Below are 24,133 nucleotides of genomic sequence, written 5' to 3' on the forward strand. Positions count from 1 at the left end.
TCCCTTCCATGGGGTGCAGTCCTTCAGGAGCAGACTGCTCCAGCGTGGGTCCCCCACAGGGTCACAAGCCCTGCCAGCAAACCTGCTCCAGCGTGGGCTCCTCTCTCTCCATGGGTCCACAGGTCCTGCCAGGAGCCTGCTCCAGCGTGGGCTTCCCACGGGGTCACAGCCTCCTTCAGGCATCCACCTGCTCTGGCGTGGGGTTCTCCCCGGGCTGCAGGTGGATATCTGCTCCACCATGGACCTCCATGGGCTGCAGGGGCACAGCTGCCTCACCATGGGCTTCACCACGGGCTGCAGGGGAATCTCTGCTCCGGTGCCGGGAGCACCTCCTCCTTCTCCTTCCTCACTGACCTTGGTGTCTGCAGAGTCGTTCCTCTCATATATTCTCACTCCTCTCTCCAGCTGCAGTTGTGCAGTTTGGGTTTTTTTTCCCCTTCTTAAACATGTTATCACAGAGGCGCTACCACCGTCGCTGATGGGCTCGGCCTTGGCCAGCGGTGGGTCCATCTTGGAGCCAGCTGGCATTGGCTCTATTGGGCTAGGGGAAACTTCTAGCAACTTCTCACAGAAGCCACCCCTGTAGCCCTCCCACTCCCAAAACCTTGCCACGCAAACCCAATACAGAAAGGCATTGTTTATGACTCAAAAAACTTTTTCATCTCAAGTGCTCTCCAGCCCACCTCGGGGAAATTCATTTACAGTAGAAAAATGATATTTCTTCCTGGGAGTAAAAATGAAATAATTAGACTAGCAATTCCTAGAAATTACATTTATGAAAAAAAAGGAGAAGATAAAAACAGGAAAAAAAAAGACTCCAGGATGAAATAGAAACCATAGCTTTAGATATACCAGCCAGTGCAAAAGTGACAGCTTCTGCCTGTTCTTGTACTTCACAACACAAATAGGTATACTTGTTGTCTTTTCCTACTTCCCACTGTGCATTTCTGTAAGTTGTAGAAAACAGACTCCTCAGTAAATCCTGTATACACAACAGCCTGAAGAAATTCCTCTCTAGCTAAGTGTAAAAGGTGATGTTTTCAAACACTGGATGAGCCACTCACACGAAAGAGCTCTACAGAACAATCTACAAGAAGAAATACAGCAGTGAGGGTCAGAGTTTATATACTCCTTTTTTTTTGTCTCTTCCCACCGTAATGAGTGTGCAATAGTTCTAGCTCAGTTAACCTTGTCTTATTTTAGCTACACTTGATCTGATCCAAAAAACAGTGACTTTTTTTCATAGACAAGATAAGACCCTGTGACCTAGCTGTGAGAAAGTGAAGAGCAGAAGCATGGCAGGACTACAGTATTTCTGAAAGCACAAAGAAATAGCAGTGTGTGCCTGGGGACATCTGTGTAGCAGTTCAGTGTGCATGAGCCACCCATGACCTTGGGTTCCAATTCAAGACAGTTAGTAGATAGAGTTGTACCTCCTCCTAGGTGCTCTTCTACAGCCATCCTCCCTCCCGCCACAGCTGGGCTGCCATAGCAATTGCCTGATCCCTCCTGTTGTAGAGGCTCAGACATCTTACCCTGCAGATACTCCCACTATGTCCCTGTCCATTCCTCATCCTGCTCTCATGTGTGCCACCTCATCCACATATCCTGACACACCTATTATTGCCCTTTTGCACATGAAAATCACCAAGTCTTAATGAGGCAAAACAAAAACCTCACACACAAACTCTTCTGTTGGTTTTGGTTTTTTTTTTTTCATATTCTGAAAGAAATCATACAAAAATGATAGTCTGTACCTTTCCTGAACATGTACAGATACACAATGCATAGCTTGCCTTCAGGCCTTCCATAGTGCCCATAGCCCTGCCAAGCAGGCTTTAAATAATTTAATTGATATTCATAAATACACACTTAATCAGTCCTATGTTATTTCATCTTACCTTGCGCCCAATATATCTTCTTCTATCTCACCCAGGCAGATTAGTATTTTTGCATTTCTGCCAGAGGGATTTTTCAAGAAGGGACAGGCAAGGAACCAAATAACATCAGGTTTTCATCTGTTAAGAACCACACAACTACCCTATCAAAGTGGCTAGTAAGAATTATACGCAAATATATAAGCTTCCAGGAAACAGTTGTCAGACCTTCATAGCTATATACAGTATTAAAGGTGATTGTAAAACTGCAAAAGTACCTTTTGCTACTACTGTGCTTTTACAGAGTTTCTAAACTTGGAACTAACTTTGAATTAGAATTTGGAGTGAGTTTAAGATATAATAGGTACTTGTGAATAATTTCATATGTTGGTGTTTCTGTAATCAAAGTGTCTCTTTGCTTTACAGCTCACCACACTCAGGAATGGGTACTGGTGTATATTTCCACATTTATATAGACTTCCAACCTCAAAGCTTAATAATTTATGAGAAAATTTCATGGTCCCTCCACTTTTGTTGTTCACAAGCAGAAGACAAAAAAAAATCTAATTATTTCTGGTTTTGTATGACACATGCTTTACAACTGAAAAGTATAAAAGTAGAAAGTACTCAAAATATACAGGCGAACTTAAAGGAAGCTGCTCTTCAGGATTATTTCTTCTCTTGAAACAAGTTTACAGTGACTGTAGTATTAGGAAGTGCAAAATATCACTGTGCCACTTCTGAAGCATGTGGTAGGCCTTTTGCTACAATGAGGAAATTGCTGGGATAGGCCAACAGTCTATTTCAGAGGAAGAAAATGAATTATTTAATATGGGTAATGTACAGTACTACTATCCAAATAATAATAAAATTCACTGTCCAACAGTAGTCAAGTAAGAAAATAGTTTGTGTTCCCACTCCTTCCCTTCTGAAAAACAAGTAAAAAGAAAAATCCAGGTTCCAGCACCACATTGATAAATCAAGGTTGTTACTATGACCAATGGACCCCAGTTCTGACTCTGAAATCATGAACTGTATGTCAACCTAAGTGCACAGTGGACATTTACTTAGAGGAAACTGGGAAGGCTCAGAAATAACAGTAGACTTTCTAGTATTCAGGAACTTTCCATATGTTTTACGCCATGCAAATGTCAAATTCCCTGGGTTAAAAGCAAACTCTCCACAAACACACAGTAACTAACAATTGTTTAACATGTTTAAAATTTGCTAAGCTTAAAAAATGAACCTTTGAATTTATAAATTTCCAATCAGAAAATTCTGGTAGATAATAATGCTGATGGATAAAGTAACTGAATAAACTGCCCCCCCCCCCCCCCACTTCATTAGAGTTCGATTTTGTAAGTTACAATTTGCAAACATACATTAAAAAAAAGATATCTGATGAAACATTCACTGGATTTCCTACTTGTGTCTAAGTGCTGTAATTTGTGTTGTATTTTGTACAGTTTTATCAAAGCTCCTCAGTTATAACGAGCATTCTGCTTCTGTTCACCACCTTCTTTTTCAAAACAGAACTGTGTTTAACTATGACGTGACTCTTTGATAGCACATATATTGATATGTAAAAAAATACAATCAGAAAAATGTATGCCCCAAATGTCTGGTAAGCACTGAATGAGTCACTGTGTTATCCTAATGACAGTATGAAGCAATTACTCCCAAAACTATGTAAGAGTATATAAGCAATAAACTTTTGATAGGGAAATGCCCCTGCATATTGAAAAAGAAAACTGGCTTACATGTTTTGGGCAACACAAGAAACCTCCTGTTAGTTGTCTGGTAACCTTGTTTAGAGTGGCCATTTCTAAATCATACCCAACAGCCAGTGAAAGACTGAATTGTGGCTCAAGAGAAACAGTTTTTCCTTTATTCCATTGTGTACCATCTATTAAATGGTTATTGAATTTAAAATGGCACAGGGTTGAGTATTCTCATTTTACATAGCATTCGCTTGCTTCTAGGCACTCAGAGTAGTTAGCTACCCATGAATAAATACCAAGAGCAGTAAAATAATACTGCTTCATTTTCAACTGAATGCATTTGCCTTTTGCCAGCCCTCCATTCCACTTCCTGCTAAAAAGACCCTTCTTACCCCTAACAGCCTGGAGAGGAGAAACATATATAAACTTTTCATAGTATTTGGTCTGACCTACTGATTTTGAGTCTTCTCTTTTTCAAAAGTAAACTGTGCTAGTTTACCAAGCTCTGGTGAAACTTTGCTCCTTACTCTAAAGTGCCTATAATACATAGGCTAATACATATATTACCTATATATTTTGAGAGCATTCCAAAACTTTTCTAAATCCTCCTAGGTCCCTATTTTTTAAAATAAAGATGGCTACTCATAATTATTTATCATTAAGACAATTTTTTATTAACAAATATATTAGGATTCCATATGATCTTAGCATAAGAAAGAGATTAATTTCATAAATGCTCCATTCTACAAGAAAACAAAATAGCTCATGGAGTCCTATACCATCTCAAAAAGCTGTCTGCAAGTGTCTGCTCAGTTATTTACAAATGATGTGTAATATATATCTTCTCTACTATATAGGTGGTGCTTTAGATGGAGCTTTATTTTTGTTTTTTGAAATCTTCATTAAAACAAAATTCAAGAAACGTTCAAACTTGAACTTCTATTCAATCAGTTTAGTAATGTACTCCTCTGGAATCTCTCTTCATAAAAATGTTTATTTTTTTATGATCAGTATTCTTTGTTAAAGAATTAACACTGCATATACTTAGTTTCTTGAGAAAATTTCAGAGAAAGACTGCTTTTTAAAATTCAAGGGAATTGTCACCTATAATTTTCTGGCACTTCAAGATCAAGGCATTCTTTGAAATCATGTATTCTGTGCAATTGACAGGAATTTTTAGGTAATGCAGATCTGAAAGATGTAACAATATTAAACCCAATGAATAATAGTTTAGTGGCAGATTTATTTTGGGATTCAGTAACACTACAATCTTATTTAAACATGATATTTCCTAGTTTTTGCAAACTGCTTTCATGTAGAAAGCCTCTTTTTTCTTATTGTCAATGCTGTACATGTAAAGAAAGTGAACTATCTGAAATATAGGCTATCTGGATGATCAAAATATTAAGTTAGCAATCCTCTTTTATTAAACCATCTTGAGTTTTGTTTTAAAATTCATGGTTTATTTGAAGAAAATTGTCAGCATCCTATTCATATCAGATTTGAAGGGGCACTAATTTGCTATTCAGATTCATACTAGTGCCTTTAATATAACATTCAGAAAGAACACAAGCTAATAAATATTAAATAAATAAATCATTCTGATTTGCAGCACAACTCCTTAAAGCAAATAGGTAAGATGAGTGATAAGGGGATGGACCTCAAAAGTCATTTCATCATGATAAGTATCTAAAAATTGGAATGCTTTATCTGGTCAATATCTCAACCTTCCAAACCTCTTAAGTTTACAATATCGAGGATGGCTTTATTCCCAATACAAGGATGAATGTGAGTCTTGAGCTGGAATTTTCATGAAGCAGTCTATTGCACATAGCTTGATTTTATAGATCCAGTTCTTACTTTTTTAGATTTGAAAGAGTTTTGCTCAAAACAGAGGTCTACATTGGTGCTTATTTTGTTGTTACAGCTATAAAAAACCTGACTTTTTTCAAAGACAATTTGTATGTTTCCTTGCTTCCTCAACCGAATGCCAGTTAAGATTTCAGGTACAAAATAAACTGTAAGTGAAAATTTGAGTAGCTGAGTCTTTAACTACCTTAATGAAGCAGCAAAACCAAAGTGCTATTTGTTTTTGCACATTACAAACTACAAATGTGTTTCGGAAAATGTTCACACCAGACATTAGCAAGGATGATTTAAATAAAAAGCAGAAGAGGAAATGAGCATTTCTAACTGCAAAATTTTGCCAGTTCTAGTGATCGACAAGGCAATTGTAAATTTTGACATGAAATCCACTTGCTGCCTCATTGACTCTTTCTGGGTACCTTTTGATGTGCACAAGTATACTGCAAAATATACATAGCACAGGAGCATAAAGCAGTTGTAAAGTCACTGAATAGTGGCTGACACACACAAAAAAGATAGAAAGGAACAATGTACTAGACTAAGTATGAGTTCACCCTTGTAAGTACCACCCTTGTAATACATGCAAGCAGTCCTCAGTGAGGTGAGGAAAGGGCAACTTTCCCCACTCCCTGAAAGAGCTCCTTGGCATTGCTTAGTCACCGTCTTCCAACTCCCTGTTTTTCCTTTTAATTTTACATGTTTCTGTGTCAGTGGGTTTTTCCCATCTTCAATCCTTGACCTGCGAGGTAGGCCCATCTCAACACACTAACCTCAGTCAGCATTTTTAATGTTCTTTTCTTGCGTGGTTCATCTCTACAGTTTATCCTTGGTCTGAGCCAAGGTTATGCAGCTGTGTCATATGAGACCTTGGCCTGGGATCACAGGGAGCACAATCTCGGTGATGGGGAAGTTTTGCTGCCACACACAACACTACAGGCATACGCTCTAATCTGCCACCTCAGATTGCTACATGCTTTCTTTCCTGTCATTGTCATGCTATCCTAGAGCTGAAATAGATTTTAAAGACACAGAAACAACACCTGTTGAAAGACCAAGCAACAGGATGACAAAGGATGCAAATACTCATAGATAATTATTACTAGGATTACACTTGGACTTTTATGCAAAACTGTCTGGGTTTCATAAAGTGTGTTGTAATTAAAAACAACAACAAAAAAAAAAGGAAATCCTGTATGCTTTAATATAATACTTTAAAATACATACCTATCACATGCTTCAAAACTACATACAGCTCAATAACCACTACTCTTTAAACCCAAGCCTTTTCCTTCAGGACTGCAATGAGGATGTCTTTATTGCCCTTTATCTTTTCTGTTAGAAGAAATACAGGACTACTTAAAGGAAGCAAAACTTTATACTATTAGCTTTATTCAGAGACTTCTACCCCAAACACCAAAACACTTGTTTGAATGTTTCCCTCCAACTCTGAGACTGTTTGCTGAATTCACCGAAATTTTGCAAGGGATAAATGATCTCAAAGACATATGTTTCCTATGAGGTTTGTAAAAACAGGCAGCTAGACGGAGGAGTGAGAACTCAGGTTAAGAGCAGAGTATGACCTTCATTTTCTTATCACGCATCAGACAGCACATATCCACAAATTCCACCAGTTTGTGGTCCAAAATTCCACCACTTGTGAAACTGTTTTTCTGCACACTCTTCCCCCTTCATTAGTTCATCAGTACCCCACATGCCTTTTCTTACATGCTGTGGTACTTCCCACAGCCCACAATCCACCATCCCAGGAAACTGAAATAATCTTATTAAAGGTATACTTACTAGGAGATTATGATAAAAGTAATGCAGAAACAATCCATCCTGCTTCCCCACAGAGCAAGAGATAAATGTTGTGCTTATGTCTAGATCTGCAAGTAATACATTACTTAAGAAAAGGAACCTCTTAGGATAAGGCTATACTACAAGCTACAATTAATCTTGCCAGCAGGGCCCACTTTCCCCCATTCTGCTGCAGGTCAATGACCTCCTGAACTGCTATGAAACTTTTCTTTTAATAAAAAGAAAAAAGGAACAAAATTTCTTGTTCTATGATTATTTTACTACTGTAAGAATTTGCAATGTTCAATCACTAATATCTAGAAGGGTAGTACCATTTCAACCTGTTACAATCTCTTTCTCTAAAATGTGTTCAATATCTCATCAACTAGGCTACTGACGGGTATAATAAGAAGGTAAATAACTTTAGTAAGAGATGCACTTTTAAACATTTGGGTAACTCTGGATTTTGCCTAATCTAAGCCAAACCCACAATGCTTTCCTGAAGTGAAATGGAATACTGCCCATTCAAGCCAGTGGAGGACCTGATTTCAAATCTTTTCTTATCCAAACACGTATCTTTTTTTATAGGGAACAATCAGGTGAACGGCAAGTTTTTTCCTTATTTCTTTATGGTGATTCCAAGTAGACCTCTTATAGGGCTAATAATACACTTGCAATACCTGCAGACATATCATTGCTTTTAATGGCAGGACTAGGTATAGAAGATATTATTATTTCTAAAAATTTATGATGATCTGTCCTTTTATGTAGTTTGAGTCACATAAATTCTGCCCAGAGTTTTAGAACCAAGCTCTGTAAGCTCTGTCTGAGATACAGGATGACAAGGTGCTCAACCCAATAATGAAAACCATCAAAGATCAGGGCAGAAGAAATATTCCTGAGGGAACTTTACTAGCTTGAATTGCAGCAACTATGACCTTAAGGCACCTAAATGTTGAACAGAGGATGAGAGCCTTGAGCACCTACATTCTGTGGATCATTTTGTGGATCTGGGCCAACATAATTAAGAATTCTAACTGATCCCACACAGCAGCTCTAATGAATTTTAACTTTCATTTTCAGCTCTCTAACCATGTACAAAGTAATGGGCCCAGGGGAAAGATATAAATCCACATATTTCAGGCCAGACTGACCTCTAACTGTCAAGAGTTGGGAGGAAATTTTGTCTGGAAATGTTATGTCTTAATTGTCTCTTGCAGGGTTTCTTGAGCTTTACTATGAAGCACCAGCCAGTACAAATTAGTAGTTTGGTTCAGAAGAGCATTGCCTGTGCCTCTGTCTGATCTTTTTTAGGTCCTAGTCTCAAAACCTAGCACCTAACTTTCAGCTACCTAAGTTTCAATTGTAAGAAATAAAAAGTTAAGTTTAAAATATTTTTAAGAATCACAGAATGATATGAAGTAAACTGCTTTTCTACTATTGATTTCTAAATGAGTTGTAAAAGTGAGAGCATTTTTATTATTATTAAAATGTTAATTAAACAATTCTCACTACAATCTTATTATTCTATATTTTTAAAAGCATGAATATCAAGTCAGATTTGCCAATATTCCTTCTTTATACACATTTGCTCTGAGGTACTGCAACGTGATCAGAGAAAAACACATCCAAACACAAAATTTGGGCATGGACTCAAACAAGCAATATTTCTTGATTTTTGAGGAATCTCTTACTTTATGAACATAGCTCACCACCCCTAGGAACATTACCAAAAGCATAGCATGCAATTTATAACAGCTAATTTTGTACTAGCTTTTAAAATCTGAAAAGATTTAAGATTTTAAAGATTTTAATGCAGGATAAATACTGAACCCTTAAACTATTTTTATTTTTTTGGAACAGTGATACTTTTAAAAAATATTTTGCAAAAACATCATTGTACAAACAACAGAACTGCCAAAGTGCTACGCAGCTAAGTATACTGTATTTACCTATATAGTTTGTCCATGGACCTTTGCCAGATTCAGTTAGTTTCACAATATTTTAAAAGATAACTAAGTCTGACTGTTATTTTAAAATTAAATAGGATAACAAGCAATATCTCAAATAAAAGAGTTCTGGATCAAGGATTCTTATCTTCCAACAAGATTAATTAATTAACTGCTACAGATCTGTACACTATTGTTACTGTACAACATTTAGGAAGTTCTAGTAAGATTAATTTTAGTTATTTTAGCATTGATAACTTTATAGGGGTTTATTTTTTGTAAATATTCATAGATCAGAAACAACAGGACTTATGGGACTGGTGTGTTGAGTGCTGTTGCTCAGTGGTTCTTTAGGGCTCAGTTCTACCAAAATCTATCTCTACACTTCCTTATTGCTGATTTCCAATTGTGCACTTTGGAATTCTGAGACATCAGAACACAAGCACTGAAGGACTGGAAGGAGTATGTTTTCTGGTGGGGGCTGTCATTATCTGTCCTTTATTCCTACGAGAACATTAGTCTGAAAGACATGGTGTCTAGATTGGAGCAGGAAGTTAAAATCAGACTGGCATCTGGTTTCAGGTAAGTCCTGAGCAAGTTAAATAAATGCTGAAATACTCGAGTGAATTCTATCTTTCAATTGCATGAAAAGTCCAATTTCTCAGTGTGGAAGGATGGAGCTAGCCAAACCACATCTTTTTTCTCTTCTCTCTTCTCTTCTCTTCTCTTCTCTTCTCTTCTCTTCTCTTCTCTTCTCTTCTCTTCTCTTCTCTTCTCTTCTCTTCTCTTCTCTTCTCTTCTCTCTCTCTTCTCTTCTCTCTTCTCTTCTCTTCTCTTCTCTTCTCTTCTCTTCTCTTCTCTTCTCTTCTCTTCTCTTCTCTTCTCTTCTCTTCTCTTCTCTTCTCTTCTCTTCTCTTCTCTTCTCTTCTCTTCTCTTCCCTTCCCTTCCCTTCCCTCCTTCCCTTCCCTTCCCTTCCCTTCCCTTCCCTTCCCTTCCCTTCCCTTCCCTTCCCTTCCCTTCCCTTCCCTTCCCTTCCCTCCCTTCTTTTCTTTTCTTTTCTTTTCTTTTCTTTTCTTTTCTTTTCTTTTCTTTTCTTTTCTTTTCTTTTCTTTTCTTTTCTTTTCTTTTCTTTTCTTTTCTTTTCTTTTCTTTTCTTTTCTTTTCTTTTCTTTTCTTTTCTTTTCTTTTTCTTTTCTTTTCTTTTCTTTTCTTTTCTCTTCTCTTCTCTTCTCTTCTCTTCTCTTCTCTTCTCTTCTCTTCTCTTCTCTTCTCTTCTCTTCTCTTCTTTTCTCTTCTTTTCTTCTTCCTTTTTGGCTTGCTACAGTAAGAAACAAATTGTTTTATAAACAGACAGACGTTGGGACAAGTTTGTTATGTGCCATAATGACTCTGCCTGACAAGTTAGGCTATAAAAACTCTATGGGAGAAACAACATTCTGGATCTTTGCTCTTTTTTCTGCTGTATGACTAGTAAGTGTTAAAAAGCAACCAAATAAAAAAAAAAAAAAGAAAAAAAAAGAACAAAAGACACAGGTTTGACTGCTAAACCAAAAACAGATCCAAAGCTTCTCATCTAGTTTTATCTTTTTCCATAAAAAAAGGCACAGTTGGTGGCTTTTAATGCAGGTCCTATTCAATATCTTCATGTTGTTAAACACAATTAATTCTATCTTCATGCTACTCAAGAATTACGGTTTTAGGAAAGCAACATACATAAAACCAAGTTGCTTTGCTTATAGCTGTCAAGCCTGCCTTTCCAGTGAGACCTAATTCCTGAAGAGCCATCTGCTTCCTTCCAGGGACATATTCTGTCTTGATCCTCTGTCACTCAAAACACTGTCGGAGCATCTCGCTACTTAAGCATGCAAGTCCGGTACTCCATCTAGGTCTCCATCCTATGTACAATGAATAGTTACCATATTTGCTAGCAATCAAACACCTGACAATATTGCTTTTCTGACCTATAGTTCAAAATAGAGGTTTCTCTTTTATCTTCTGGCTGTACAGATATTTTAAAGAAATAGTAGTATGCAAGCCATGCATAGAAAAGTATATTCCAAACAGCAACTGATCCCTTAGTGCTTGTTGATACAAAGGAAATAAGCTAGCTATAAGCAGATGTGAAATTTACAGCTGTTTAATGCAGTAAATTGGAGTTTCACTAACAGTGGATCTACCACGGAGAAAACATTTTCAAACATGTCACAACGTAGGAAACATTGGGAGGAACAAGGAAATTATTTTAGTTTGTCCATATCCTGCATTAGCACTATAACCATTGTACAATTTAATTCCACTTTACCCAACAGTTATGTTAGACATAAAGAAAGTGTGTGTGTGTGGGGGGGGGAAATGACATGACCATACAGGAAAGAAAAATCAACATATGTCACTGGATATAAGGAATAGCTTCTATATGGGAATCGAGTCCTGCTCTATTTAGCTTTGGAGAAAAAGAGCTTGAGATTGGTAAGGACAGAAGTAGACGTCACTAAAGATTTCATAAATATGCATGAAATCAGGGATGGCACAGAGAACACAAATAGGAAATAACCATTTAAAGCTTGCATTGTTAAAAAAAAAGAAAGATGACACCGATAGAAGTCAAAAGTAAAAAAATCTGAAACAAGCTAAAACTCTTTGGTTTGTTTTTTTTTTTTCTTTTCTTCTCACATGCACAGGATTCATGGAACTAATTGCCAAAGTATGTGTTGGGACCAGATGATAGAAATGTGTTAAAAAGGTTATCAGACAATTTTTCATGGATAGAATGTTTGGTTCTGAGGCAACATATAGCTTAGCAAGTCTGTAAACTGATGAATGCTGGAACCTGAGAAGTTCCTAAAAAACTATCAGCTCGATGCTTGCCATGAATTCATCTTTTCTAAAAAGATCCCAGGTGATAATGAAGGTCTGGTCTGATTCACAAGGACAGTAAATAAAGTTTGGTCAGTTACACTGGTACAAAAAGCCAACCCCCAGGAAATGTTTTTCCCATTGTACAGCCTTTGTAAACCAGACATGGAGTGTGGGAAGAGGACAAAGATCCCACAGGGGTCACAGTGCTGTTTTCCAACACAGTGTTTTCTGTGTTTCTTGTGCTAATTTTTATGTCTCCCGAATTCCCAGATTATTCATTTTCTGCCTAATTAGTTTGCAGTAACATATTCTCCACTATCCTGTTTTTGTTAATCATAATTATGTTAAGAAATCATGACATTAACATTCTCTTGATGTATTAGTAATATGTTGATCATCAAAATGTATGAATATCTGCCACAAAAATATATTTAATCAAAGGGTTTTTTTTCCCTTTATTGAGCCTCCTGACTCATTTTTGTTTCAAAGGCTGTTATTTAGAATGACAAAAATAACAGTTTCTTCACCAAAAGTCAACATAATTCCAGTGAGCTCTAGAAGACCTGAGCACTAATCCTGCACAGTACTTCCACATGGAAAACTTCTAGCCATGAAAACTGTACTTAGCTTCAGGGTCCAAAAGGGAAATTAAACTAGAGAATCTCACCCAAAAAATTTGAACTGCTGTCATGTAAGCCAGATGGTGGCAGAAAAAGGTCAGTAACGATTGATTGCAAAGGAGCTGCTCAAGCGAATACAGATTATCTGACTGAAAAGGTGATGCAGCCTTAGATCCTAAGTTATTAACACAGATACCTGTACGAGGAATGGGTATACTGAAAATGCTTATATTGTCATGATATCAAAGTCATACGTTAAAGCCAAGTTTATTATAAAAAAAAATCAATGAGCGATTAACATTCAGATAGTAAACATCACAACCTTCAACTCTGAGTTATTTGCAAAGGAGCTGCATCAGTCTGGTTTGTTATTCAGAACTGTCAAATCATTAACAATCCAAAACTTAAAATTTGTTTGCAACAGCTTTGTAGAGGTGGCACGTGACAATATTCCTATTCAAGCACATTACAGGCATTATTTTCTTCACCTTTTTATCAAACCCCAGCACCTTTTCCTTATAATAGTTGCACAGCAGTATGAGAAGTGGGAAGTTCTATGCCTTCGCAAACTGCTAGCTCTAAGACAAACTTCCTCTTCAGTAGCAATTAAAGACTGAGACTTCATTATAAAATTCCTGCTTCTTGTAACAATTTATCAGAGATGCTAATGTACAGTACAGAATCATAGAATCATAGAATCATTTAGGTTGGAAAAGACCTTTAAGATCACCCAGTCCAACCATTAACCTACACTACCAAGTCCACTCTAAGCCAATCAAGGGTAGACTAGACTAAACCATGTCCCAAAGTGCAACATCTACCCGTTTTTTTAAAACTTCCAGGGATGGGGACTCCACCACCTCTCTGGGCAGCCTGTTCCAATGCTTGACTACCCTTGCCGTGAAGAAATCTTTCCTAATATCCAATCTAAACCTCCCCTGATGCAGCTTGAGCCCATTTCCTCTTGTCCTATTGCTAACTACTTGGGAGAAGAGACCAACACCCACCTCAATACAACCTCCTTTCAGGTAGTTGTAGAGAGCGATAAGGTCTCCCCTCAGCCTCCTCTTCTCCAGGCTAAACAACCCCAGTTCCCTCAGCCGCTCCTCATAAGGCCTGTGCTCCAGACCCTTCACCAGCTTCGTTGCCCTTCTCTGAACATGCTCCAGCACCTCAATGTCTTTCCTGTATTGAGGGGCCCAAAACTGGACACAGTATTCCAGGTGCGGCCTCACCAGTGCCAAGTACAGGGGGACAATCACCTCCCTGCTCCTGCTGGCCACACTATTCCTGCTACAAGCCAGGATGCTGTTGGCCTTCTTGGCCACCTGGGCACAGTGCTGGCTCATGTTCAGCCGGTTGTCGACCAACACCTCCAGGTCCTTTTCAGCCAGGCAGCTTTCCAGCCACTCTTCCCCAAGCCTGTAGCATTGCATGGGGTTGTTGTGACCCAAGTGCAGGACCCGGCACTTGGCCTTGTTGAACCTCATACAGTTGGCCTCGGCCCATCGGTCCAGCCTGTCCAGGTCCCTCTGCAGGGCCATCCTACCCTCCAGCAGATCGACACTCCCACCCAGTTTGGTGTCGTCTGCAAGCTTACTGAGGGTGCACTCAATCCCCTCATCCAGATCATTGATAAAGATATTAAACAAGGCTGGCCCCAAAACAGAGCCCTGGGGAACACTGCTCGTGACAGGCTGCCAACTGGACTTAACTCCATTCACCACTACTCTCTGGGCTCGGCCACCCAGCCAGTTTTTTACCCAGCGAAGACTACGCCCGTCCAAGCCATGAGCTGCCAGCTTCCCAAGGAGAATATGAGTACTTTTTATGAAAAAAAAAAATTACACCGAAGAAGACAAGCTCTGTTATTTGAATAATTTCCTTATTTTTTTGCTCTTGGGAAATACAGCAACCAGGATTTATAAGAAGCATCACAGAAAAATACATGAATCTTTTTTTATAAGAAGGTGTTTTCATAATAAATAAAGCCAGTAACTCACTAGGTTTAGAGAACTGTCACTGAAACCTCAACATTGGCAAATAGCCCCAGTTGATTCTGAGTTTCATGAACTTTATGGGAAAGACACCACTGGAACTTTTTGTAATGCCACACAGTTCAGAAAGGGCAGAAATTAGAAGGTTCAGAGTCCGCATTTACTTTGCTTGTTTCCTGTTGTCAATCTCATGAGCACAGAATTAGAAAGAAAAAGGAAAGCCGAGGAGGGCAATGTGAAGACACAGTTCCTTAAAAATCACATTAAGGAAACTGCACCGGCTGCAGGTGCCCAGGTGCCGGCAGCAGCGCGGGGCAGGGGGGTGGGCGCTGCCGGGCGGCCCCTGCGAGGAGCGGCCGGGGCTGCCCCGCGCCGGCCCCAGCCGGTTCCAGCCGGTTCCAGGCGGTTCCAGGCGGTTCCGGGCGGCTCCCAGGGCCCCAGCGCAGGGCAGGGCCGAGCCCCTCAGCCCCGGGCGGGCGCCTCGGGGAAAGCCTGGGGGAGGAAGGGCAAAAGTGCAGCTGCCCGGCAGCCGGGGCTGAGGGAAACCCTGGGAGAAACAGCCCTGCGAGCCCCGAGGGGAGAGCGGGAGGAGGGCAGGGGGGCCCCGGGCGCCCCGGCAGAGGTGCCCCTGCGGCCCCGGGAGGGACCCCGCTGGGGCAGGGGTTTCCCTGCAGCCCGGGGGAAGGCCCCAGGCTGGAGCAGGGAAGAGCCCGAGCAGGGAGGAGCGGCAGAGGGGGCTGCTGGGGGCTGGCCGCAGCCCCCCATGCCCTTATACCCCTGGGCTACTCAGCGGGTAGGGGAGTTGGGAGTGAAGAAGTGAGGCTGAGCCTGGGAAGAAAGAGGGGGGAGTGGTAGGAAGATGTTGTCATATTTGCCTTTGCTTCTCACCATGCAACTCTTTTAATTGGCAATAAATGAATCTTCCCCAAGTCAAATCTGTTTTGCCTGTGATGGTAATCGTTAAGGGATCTCCCTGTCTTTATCTCTACCCATAAGCTTTTTCACTTTCTCTTCTGTCCTGTTGAGGAGGGGAGTGAGAGAGCAGCTGGGTGGGTGTCAAGGTCAGCCCCCCACAGAAGTCATGGTTAACCTTGTAACTACCTACTTGTGGAAATCAAGCACATACTCCACAATTTGCAATGCTCAGTACTTTAAAACTATCCTCTTTATAAGAAAAAATGGTATCCAAAAGTGCTGTCAAAACCATGTAAGGGTTATATAGGTAGTTCCCAAACTGATAGCATTTTATAGGGTGAGTGTATTTACAAATAGCACTTCAAAAGACATCTATAAAACAGCCTTTATTGTCTGACATTCTTAAATTTTCACTTTTTAAAAAAATCAGTTTTGAAGTTAAGGATTAGCTTCAGCTAGTCAGGAAACATACCCCCCTTGAGAACAGAAACATGACTTCTCTTTCATTTATTTTTCTAGTAGTGTAACAAGGAAAGAAGATAATTTCTATGCCAAAAAATACATTAGGTGAGGAAACGGAATTGTCTCCGCTAGCACCACTGGCATTTGGATCAGCACATTTTCTTTGATTTTTGAAAGACTAACCTATTTGCAAGAACTAAACTGAGGCCTGGATTTAATAGTTTCTCCAGAAATGTAAGGTAATTAAGACCCTCCATGCACTTGTTATGAAATATTTTTCTATTATAAGGTATTGTGTTAAAAGCTGGGAAAAGGTGTATCAGCAGAACATACTTCTCTTCACACACATTACTCTGAATTAGGAGAAAAGATTAATGCCTGGCTCAAATGTCCTCAGCGGATGGGGAGTTACTTCACTGCAAAAATGTCTGGAATCCTCTACCTGCCTTCTCTTTCCCAGTGCCTGTTTTGAGCCTTCTCCTCCCGCAGCTCTGCCAGGAGACCTTCTTCTAGGTTTTATGAGGTCTACTGGTGTTTTTCCTCTTGACAGTTACATTAGTTCTCCACAGTTTCTATAATGAAAGGTGAACCAGGTCTGTTGCGAGTTCTTTCTAGGGCTAGGATTCTGTGAGATATCAGAAACAATCCTACAAGATATTAATACATATCTTACACTGACCCTCTCTTTGCCAGTTCAGGATCTGCTAGGGAAAGCTGTGGTCTCTTTCGTTTATATCAGTACCAAGTCACAGTCTTTCTCAGCAGCTTAATAATATACCTGTGGCTGATTCCTACTCTTGCAACGCTAAAGGACTCATATCTGGCTTTTGAGTCTTTTTCTGTCAAATAAGTATTTTTGGATAGAAGACAGGTTTCTGCTACAACATAATGCATGATCTATTTCAAGGAGTTCAGCAAGTTCTCATATATGACCAGAAAATGAAAGGATAATTGGCTAGCCATATAAAACAGCTTTAACTCCCCTCACATGTTTAGCTTAATAGTTTTCTTAAGGGCATTCATGTTTTCATGGTCCCAATAAAGGTTAACAGAGGTCTGCTATAGAAAATCTTAGCTCTGTTTAGCACTAGCTTGTCATCAGGTCAGCCCAAATAGAGGAGAGGAAGTTCCGCAGCATAGTCCCAGATTTCTTATTTCCTTCTTTTTTTAGTTTTTGGGTTTTCTGCTAAAAAATACAGATACTGTATTGACTACAGTTTTCATGCCCTTTAATAGCTTAATATATACTATAAAGTAAAATTCCTAGTTAAATACTTTAATACCTTTACTTTTCCTGATGGAGACAGTAAAAAAGCTTCTGTTTGTTTCATAGGCTGCTCAATGGCATAACTTCAACTTGCTCACTATTTCTTTCCCTGAAATGTGGTACAGCCAGCTTTTGCCAACCAATATTGCAGTGGTTCACATACATCACCAGCTCTCAGTCATCTTCTCCTGTCTAGTGTTACTGTGCCACAGCATGACTGGTGCTGCATTGCAATGGCAGTCAGTTTGATCAATATTTTGACAGAACTGAATGGCTGACACTTTTCTATACTGTGTCTATATTTAAAGCCTTTGGCTTAATTCTGGAAAACAAATTTGGCACAGGGTTATTTCAAATATGCTACTGCAACATGGTTACGCAAACTGATGCAATGTATGGATTTTTGTGTTTTGAAATTTTTTCCTGTGCTTTTTGCTTCATTATTTTTTAAATATATATTTTTCCTGTTTCAAATTAAAATAAAAATACAAAATTATTTTCTTCTAGAGGATCTGTATTTTTTGTTCAGATGTACATATGCATATTAATTCCAACAGCAATAATGCAAACTTAAAAAGGAGAGAATTTTTTGCCTCAGCTGCCAGCTGTGAATCAGTAAAAAAAGACAGAGAGCTTTAACCCCCACCCCCTAGATAATCATAGATGGGACACATGCTGGTTTAGCCACCTGGTGTAATTTACAATAGACTGAAGGTACTTCCAGCTGTGGCAGGTGTTGAACACCTCAGGGGAGCATTATAGAAGCTGACTGCCACAATGGCACAGGAGAGTTTGTTTCCTGCTCTCTTTTCTTGATCTCCGTCACCACCTGGTCACAACTCTGATGCTGCTGCCGACAAACTGAGTGATGTAAGAACTAATACCACAGCACTATCTCAAATATCCTGTCAAGCTGGGTGTTCTGCTAGTTTTGGGTCACTTTGTACTGATATTAAGGGGGAAAAAAAAGAAAAAAGAAGCCATGATGTTATGAGTAGCTGAACTTCGCTGCCTTTAGGATCGAGTTCAATCAGTTATGTTACCTGCACTACTTAAAGACCGTTGCATACTGTGCAGTATTTACATGGGCAGTCATACTTAAAAGAAGGAAGAACACATGTCTTTTCAGGTTATTTTTGATGCAGTAGTAAATACAGAACAGTAGAATGTACTGCAAAATACACTGAACCGTGCATAATAAGACTGTAATTTCAATGGAAGTGCTCTGATAGACAGTTAAAGAGGACAGGGAAGACAGAAGGGTTTCTTTATGTCACTGGAACTTTGACATAGAATTATGTCATTGAATTACAGTCTCACATCTTTCTTTTTCATGTATGCAATGTAATTTCTTTTAATAATATGTAGAAAATGAAGTGGTGATGACAGCAAGTAATTTTGTAAAGTCTTTTTTGGAGGGGCTGCTTTGCAATAACTCATTGAGAATTGGAAAAAAAAGATACTTGTCAAAAAAATTCAGAGCCCCTCTTCCCCTTAATGTTTCATGACATTTTTGTTGTTATTTTGTTCTGGGTTGCTTTCACTGAGAAATCATTCTTTTCATTGTATTGTGAAAGGGTTATTTATTTTGAAATAATATGCAAACAGGAAAAAAATAATTCTAGCAATGCAAAGCTTATCCTCCAAATGACTCTTTTCCATCCAGAATCTTTTTTTAATTACTAATGGATGCGTAAATCAATATTGAAAGATAGTTGGTATAAAATAATGACAGAAGGGCATTAAGTTTCCCTGCCAAATCCTTAGAGAGAGATTATACAAGTAAAATACAAGTATATATTTCTTTATATAAGGCTCAAGACTGAAAATTCAAGTACAACACACAATTATAAGAATTATAGTTCCACCAGTAAGCAAGAATGTTACCTAAAAGCCAATTAAAACAGTGTTTGAATTCTCCATTTTCTGTACATGCACAAAAGGTAGCTTATGGTAAATGAAACAGCCAGCCCCTACTTCACCTAGCTTATGTCTGTAAAGTTATAAAAATTAGTTTTAAATTTGAGATCAATGATGAAATACCTATTAACTCATAAGTTGTAACGTTTGATGCACCAACACTTGCTAAACGTCACAGCTGGGTATCAAAACTGAGGTACAAACTTATTACTAATAGCACAAAGGTAGTAAGACTGATTTTCTTAGGTGGCCTTTCAGCTGTGTACATAAAGGTGTGAGCCCTCTTTACCTATCTTGTCAAGTTTTGGTAAGACAACCATCTGTTTATTTTTTTTTAACCAGTAACAGAGACAAACAGCCTATAATAACCCAATGCTTTTCTCTCTCTCTCAGATGATAATTTTCATGTCTTAAATTTTCCATGGACAGCCAGCCATAAGGAAACTTCTCTTCCAATCCATTGCAACACAACAGAGCAGAGGCATGCTATCAGGCACCCGCCTCACATCTGTGGGACTACGCTACTCAGTGCTAAAAAGCAGCATTTATTGATGTCTGCCACGGTGGGGCCAACATCTGGTTCTGTGAATTTTCCTGCCCTGCTCTATCCATACCTTACACTAGAATGGAGAAGAAAATTGTTCACAAGTAGTTATCTGCCCCCCCAGCCAAGACAAAGTAAGAAAAACAGAACAGAACAGAACAGAACAGAATAGAATAGAATAGAATAGAACAGGAAAGAAAAGACAAGACTATTTCAGTTGGAAGGGACCTACAATGATCATCTAGTCTAACTGCCTGACAAATTCAGGGCTGACAAAAAGTTAAAGCATGTTGTTCAGGATATTGTCCAAATGCCTCTTAAACACTGACAGGCTTGGGGCATCGACCACCTCCCTGGGAAACCTGTTCCAGTGTTTGACCACCCTCTCGGTAAAGAAATGTTTCCTAATATCTAGGACTTCCGCTGACACAGTTTTGTCAATCACTGGATACCAGGGAGAAGAGATCAGCACCTCCCTCTCCATTTCCCCTCCTCAGGAAGCTTTAGAGAGCAATGAGGTCACCCCTCAGCCTCCTTTTCTCCAAACTAGAGAAGCCCAGAGTCCTTAGCCACTCCTCATAAGACATGCCTTCCAGCCCTTTCACCAGCTTTGTTGCCCTCCTCTGGATGCATTCAAGGACCTTCACATCCTTCTTAAATTGTGGGGCCCAGAACTGCACACGGTGCTCAAGGTGAGGCCACACCAACACTGAATTCAATAGGATAATCACCTCTTTTGACTGGCTGGTTACGCTGTGTTTGATGCCCCCCAGGATGCAGTTTGCCCTCTTGGCCTCCAGGGCACACTGCTGACTCACATTGAGCCTGCTGTCGACCAGCACCCCCCGATGCCTTTCTGCAGGGCTGCTTTCCAGCCACTCCTCTCCCAGTCTGTACTTGAGTCCAGTGTTACTCTGTCCAGACACAAGTAAAAGCAAAGTTCTAAACAGGCAGTGAAAGTTCTTCAAGAGTGTTTCAAGGAAGACCAAATAATGTGGTCAAACTTTTTTTCCAGGAAAGTTTAAACAAGCCCACTTTCCCAGGATAGCTCACATGATCCATCAGGACACTCAAGAAGGTAGTTTGGGAAACAGCTCTATTAAAAGTCTTGGAGGTAAACAGATGCTGTGAACATTTCTACACCTTGAGGTTTTTGAGTACTAAGCCATTCAATCTACAACCAAAGGTACAGTATGCAGTCTTACAACTAGAAATGAAGGTAACTACAGGTATTTAGTGACTTGGCTTGACTCAGCTTAGCTTAAGTACCTCCCCCAGCTCTTTCTTCATAGACAAAGGGATACTAAGGTACTTTTGTAAAGCACTAAAGCACCTTTGTAATTTTGAAACTGGGTAATAAACTTCTAGGAATCTCATCCAACTACTAAAACATCTCCAACCAATTCTACCTTATCAAAACCAACCCACCTGAAACACAGCACCTCACAAGTGCAAGCCATTTAACCTTCCTTTAGTACCTACTTGCACATTCTCTTCACAGTTTCCAGTGACCCATATTTAGCTTTCTAAGCAAACAGCAGGACACAGACAGAGATTGCATCCTCTGCAACTGATGTCATAAGGCTGAAACAAGCAATATTTTCTCCTGCTGTGTTAGACACAGGTATGTTCTGAAGAGTCCAATATCATATAATAGGCCTACAGGAAAATTCTATGAGCTATGTAATAAAATAATATTTAGTAGATTAGGATGCATTCCTTAGTACCTTAGTTTGAAAACTTACCCTTTTATGTAGCAAAGCTTTCTGAAATAAGTTTAACTAAATTTCACTGTAATCAAAACCAGTTAATTTCTTATAGCCTTACTAATTATACCAAAATCCTAAAACTTCCAAAGTGGCAGAAAGAGTATCATAAATCTATGTCAGTGAAATGCAGAATTTTGCCATTCTGTTCTATTACATTTTGTAAAAAGCTGTGCAAAGTATTCAACAGAATAAGCCAAAGTTAAAATGGTAAACCCCGTGTGCACAAATATATATATATCTCCAAGTCCTCAACAAATGTCCCAGTACCTATATTGTCACATGCCTAAATGTCCACTTTATGGTAGAAACAGAATACTAGATGATAAGACACGAAAAGATCAGGTTAGTCCAATTCCACAAGTTCAGAGAGCTTCACTGATCACTTTAGTTTTGTCCTTTCCTTTTTCAAACTATTTTCATCCCCAAGCCTGTCATTTTCAGTTTTTCTACTCATTGCTATCCCTAATTCCCTCCTGAATTTCCCTATGTTCTCTTCCTTCTTTTCTAGCTTTCTCAGTACCTTCTCAAGACGTGAGAATGCAACAAATGTGTAGAAAGACCCACTGTAACCCACAAATAGTTGTAAAAGCAAAAAAAAAAAAAGACATAAAAATGCTCATCTGATCTTTTATGCTGAACATAAATTTTAAGAATGACAGCTGGAAACTATTCATCCAATGCAGTCAAAGCAGAATATTTTTATTTTATTGAAATTCCCTTGTGACTTTATTTTTAAATAAAATTGCTTTTATACTGAGAAAGCCTGACAACATTTTGAGCATTAAAAATGGTGCTTTACAGTGAAAGGAAATTGTCCTAGAGGTTTTGGACTGCCTTATTAATGTAAAAGTAACTAGTAAGAAAGAAAAATGTTTTTAATTAAATATTTCCTTACTGGTGTTTTACATGCCATTCTTTAATTTTTGGACTTTCCACTGATAGCCATGTTAATTACACATTGTGAGTGAATGTAGTGCTTATGAATAAAAGACAATAGGCAAAACTATATAGTTTAACTATTGATACTAATAAGCTTTGAGTTGTCCTAGCACAAGGAAATATTTAAGAGTTTCCATAGATCAGTGCAGAAAGAATTAATCTTCAGACAGAAAGAAGATTATTTTGGGGTATGGATGTTCTTGTGCTAATATCATATTTAAATGAAGTAGGTTTTCAACTCCCGTGGTATTTTTCCCCTGAATATGGATATAAAGAGCAATTGCATCCTCTATCCTAGCAAATTAAAAGCTTAAGAGGGATAAAGTTCTTCTAGTCTTTGTCCCTATGATAAACTCACCGAACTGCAGATTCCCTCTGTACTTGTTGGTTTGAATTCTAATTCTTTGAAAGGGAGCGGTCAGAATTATGCACAGAATTTCAAACTATGTTTTGCTAAACTCTTGTTCAATTGTACTAATATTTCTCTCTATTGAGAAAAGATGATATTATTATCAGCTACAATATAGTGGCAGTTCGCGTCATTCCACAGTGAATTAGTGCACAGAAGTCTCTCCTCTTCTGCCATTTCCACTGATGAACTTCTAGCTTAATGCAGGTTTCTGTGATTAGATTGATGTATAGCATTGCATCTTCTGCTGTTAGCTTTAAACCCTATTTTGATTATTCTAGTTTTCAGAAAGCAGGTGGTTTTGAATGTTATTTCAGCATTCTCTCTATTAAGAATGTCCATAATTTACTGTTTGTGTCACATCACCTCTGAAAATATTGTTTACTACTTAACTATGAAAAATCACATTATCCACCTAGCCTGACACTGAGGTTAATGTTGATGCTGTTTTCCTTTTAGTTAATGGACTACCCTTTTCAGAATCCCTTTACTAATCCCCTCTTATCTAAGTCCACTAATTTACCTTGTAGTGCTGTGCCAAATGCTTTTGACCATATAGGAGGGATACATTTATTTTGTCTACAAACATGACTACATTTGTTTAATAAAAAACCCCCACCCAACACCTCCCCCATGCCAAAGAAACAACACCAAAAAGAATTAGAAATTAGTTTGTCATGATGTATGTTTCCATTTAATCTCATTTCAACTTTTCTTTCCCTCTCAATTTGTTCAGGAGTATTGCTTACTCTTGGCCAAGCATCAACAGCATGATACTTCTTGTTCTTGCTCTTGCCAGTGTAGATGTTCACCTAGCAACAAGTGGTGCTATTTGGTGCCATCATATGAATCATACTTATGCAATTTAAATATAAAACTCACCCATTGCACAAAATAAAAAAAACCATATAATTAGAGTTATCTGCAACAAGTTGTACAAATTTCAACTACAGCTTTAGACTGACAAACAGATAAAGTGATATAAGAACATACATTCTTATTCAGTGATGGAAAGAAAATCAAAATGACTGCTGTTAGCCCGGTATGACCTGTAGTAACTATGAAAATATTGCTTAGTCAAGCAGGAACACAGCTGCTAGGACTTGAGCCACTAAGATATTTTTGGATAACAGAAGATATAATCTGTTGTGAGTGTAGTTCATAAAATGTCAGGTTTAAGAATAATGCCACCAAAATATCAGGTTTAAGAATAATTCTAAA

This window comes from Pelecanus crispus, chromosome 2 (assembly GCF_030463565.1).
Source record: "Pelecanus crispus isolate bPelCri1 chromosome 2, bPelCri1.pri, whole genome shotgun sequence".
NCBI classification, from domain to species: domain Eukaryota; kingdom Metazoa; phylum Chordata; class Aves; order Pelecaniformes; family Pelecanidae; genus Pelecanus; species Pelecanus crispus.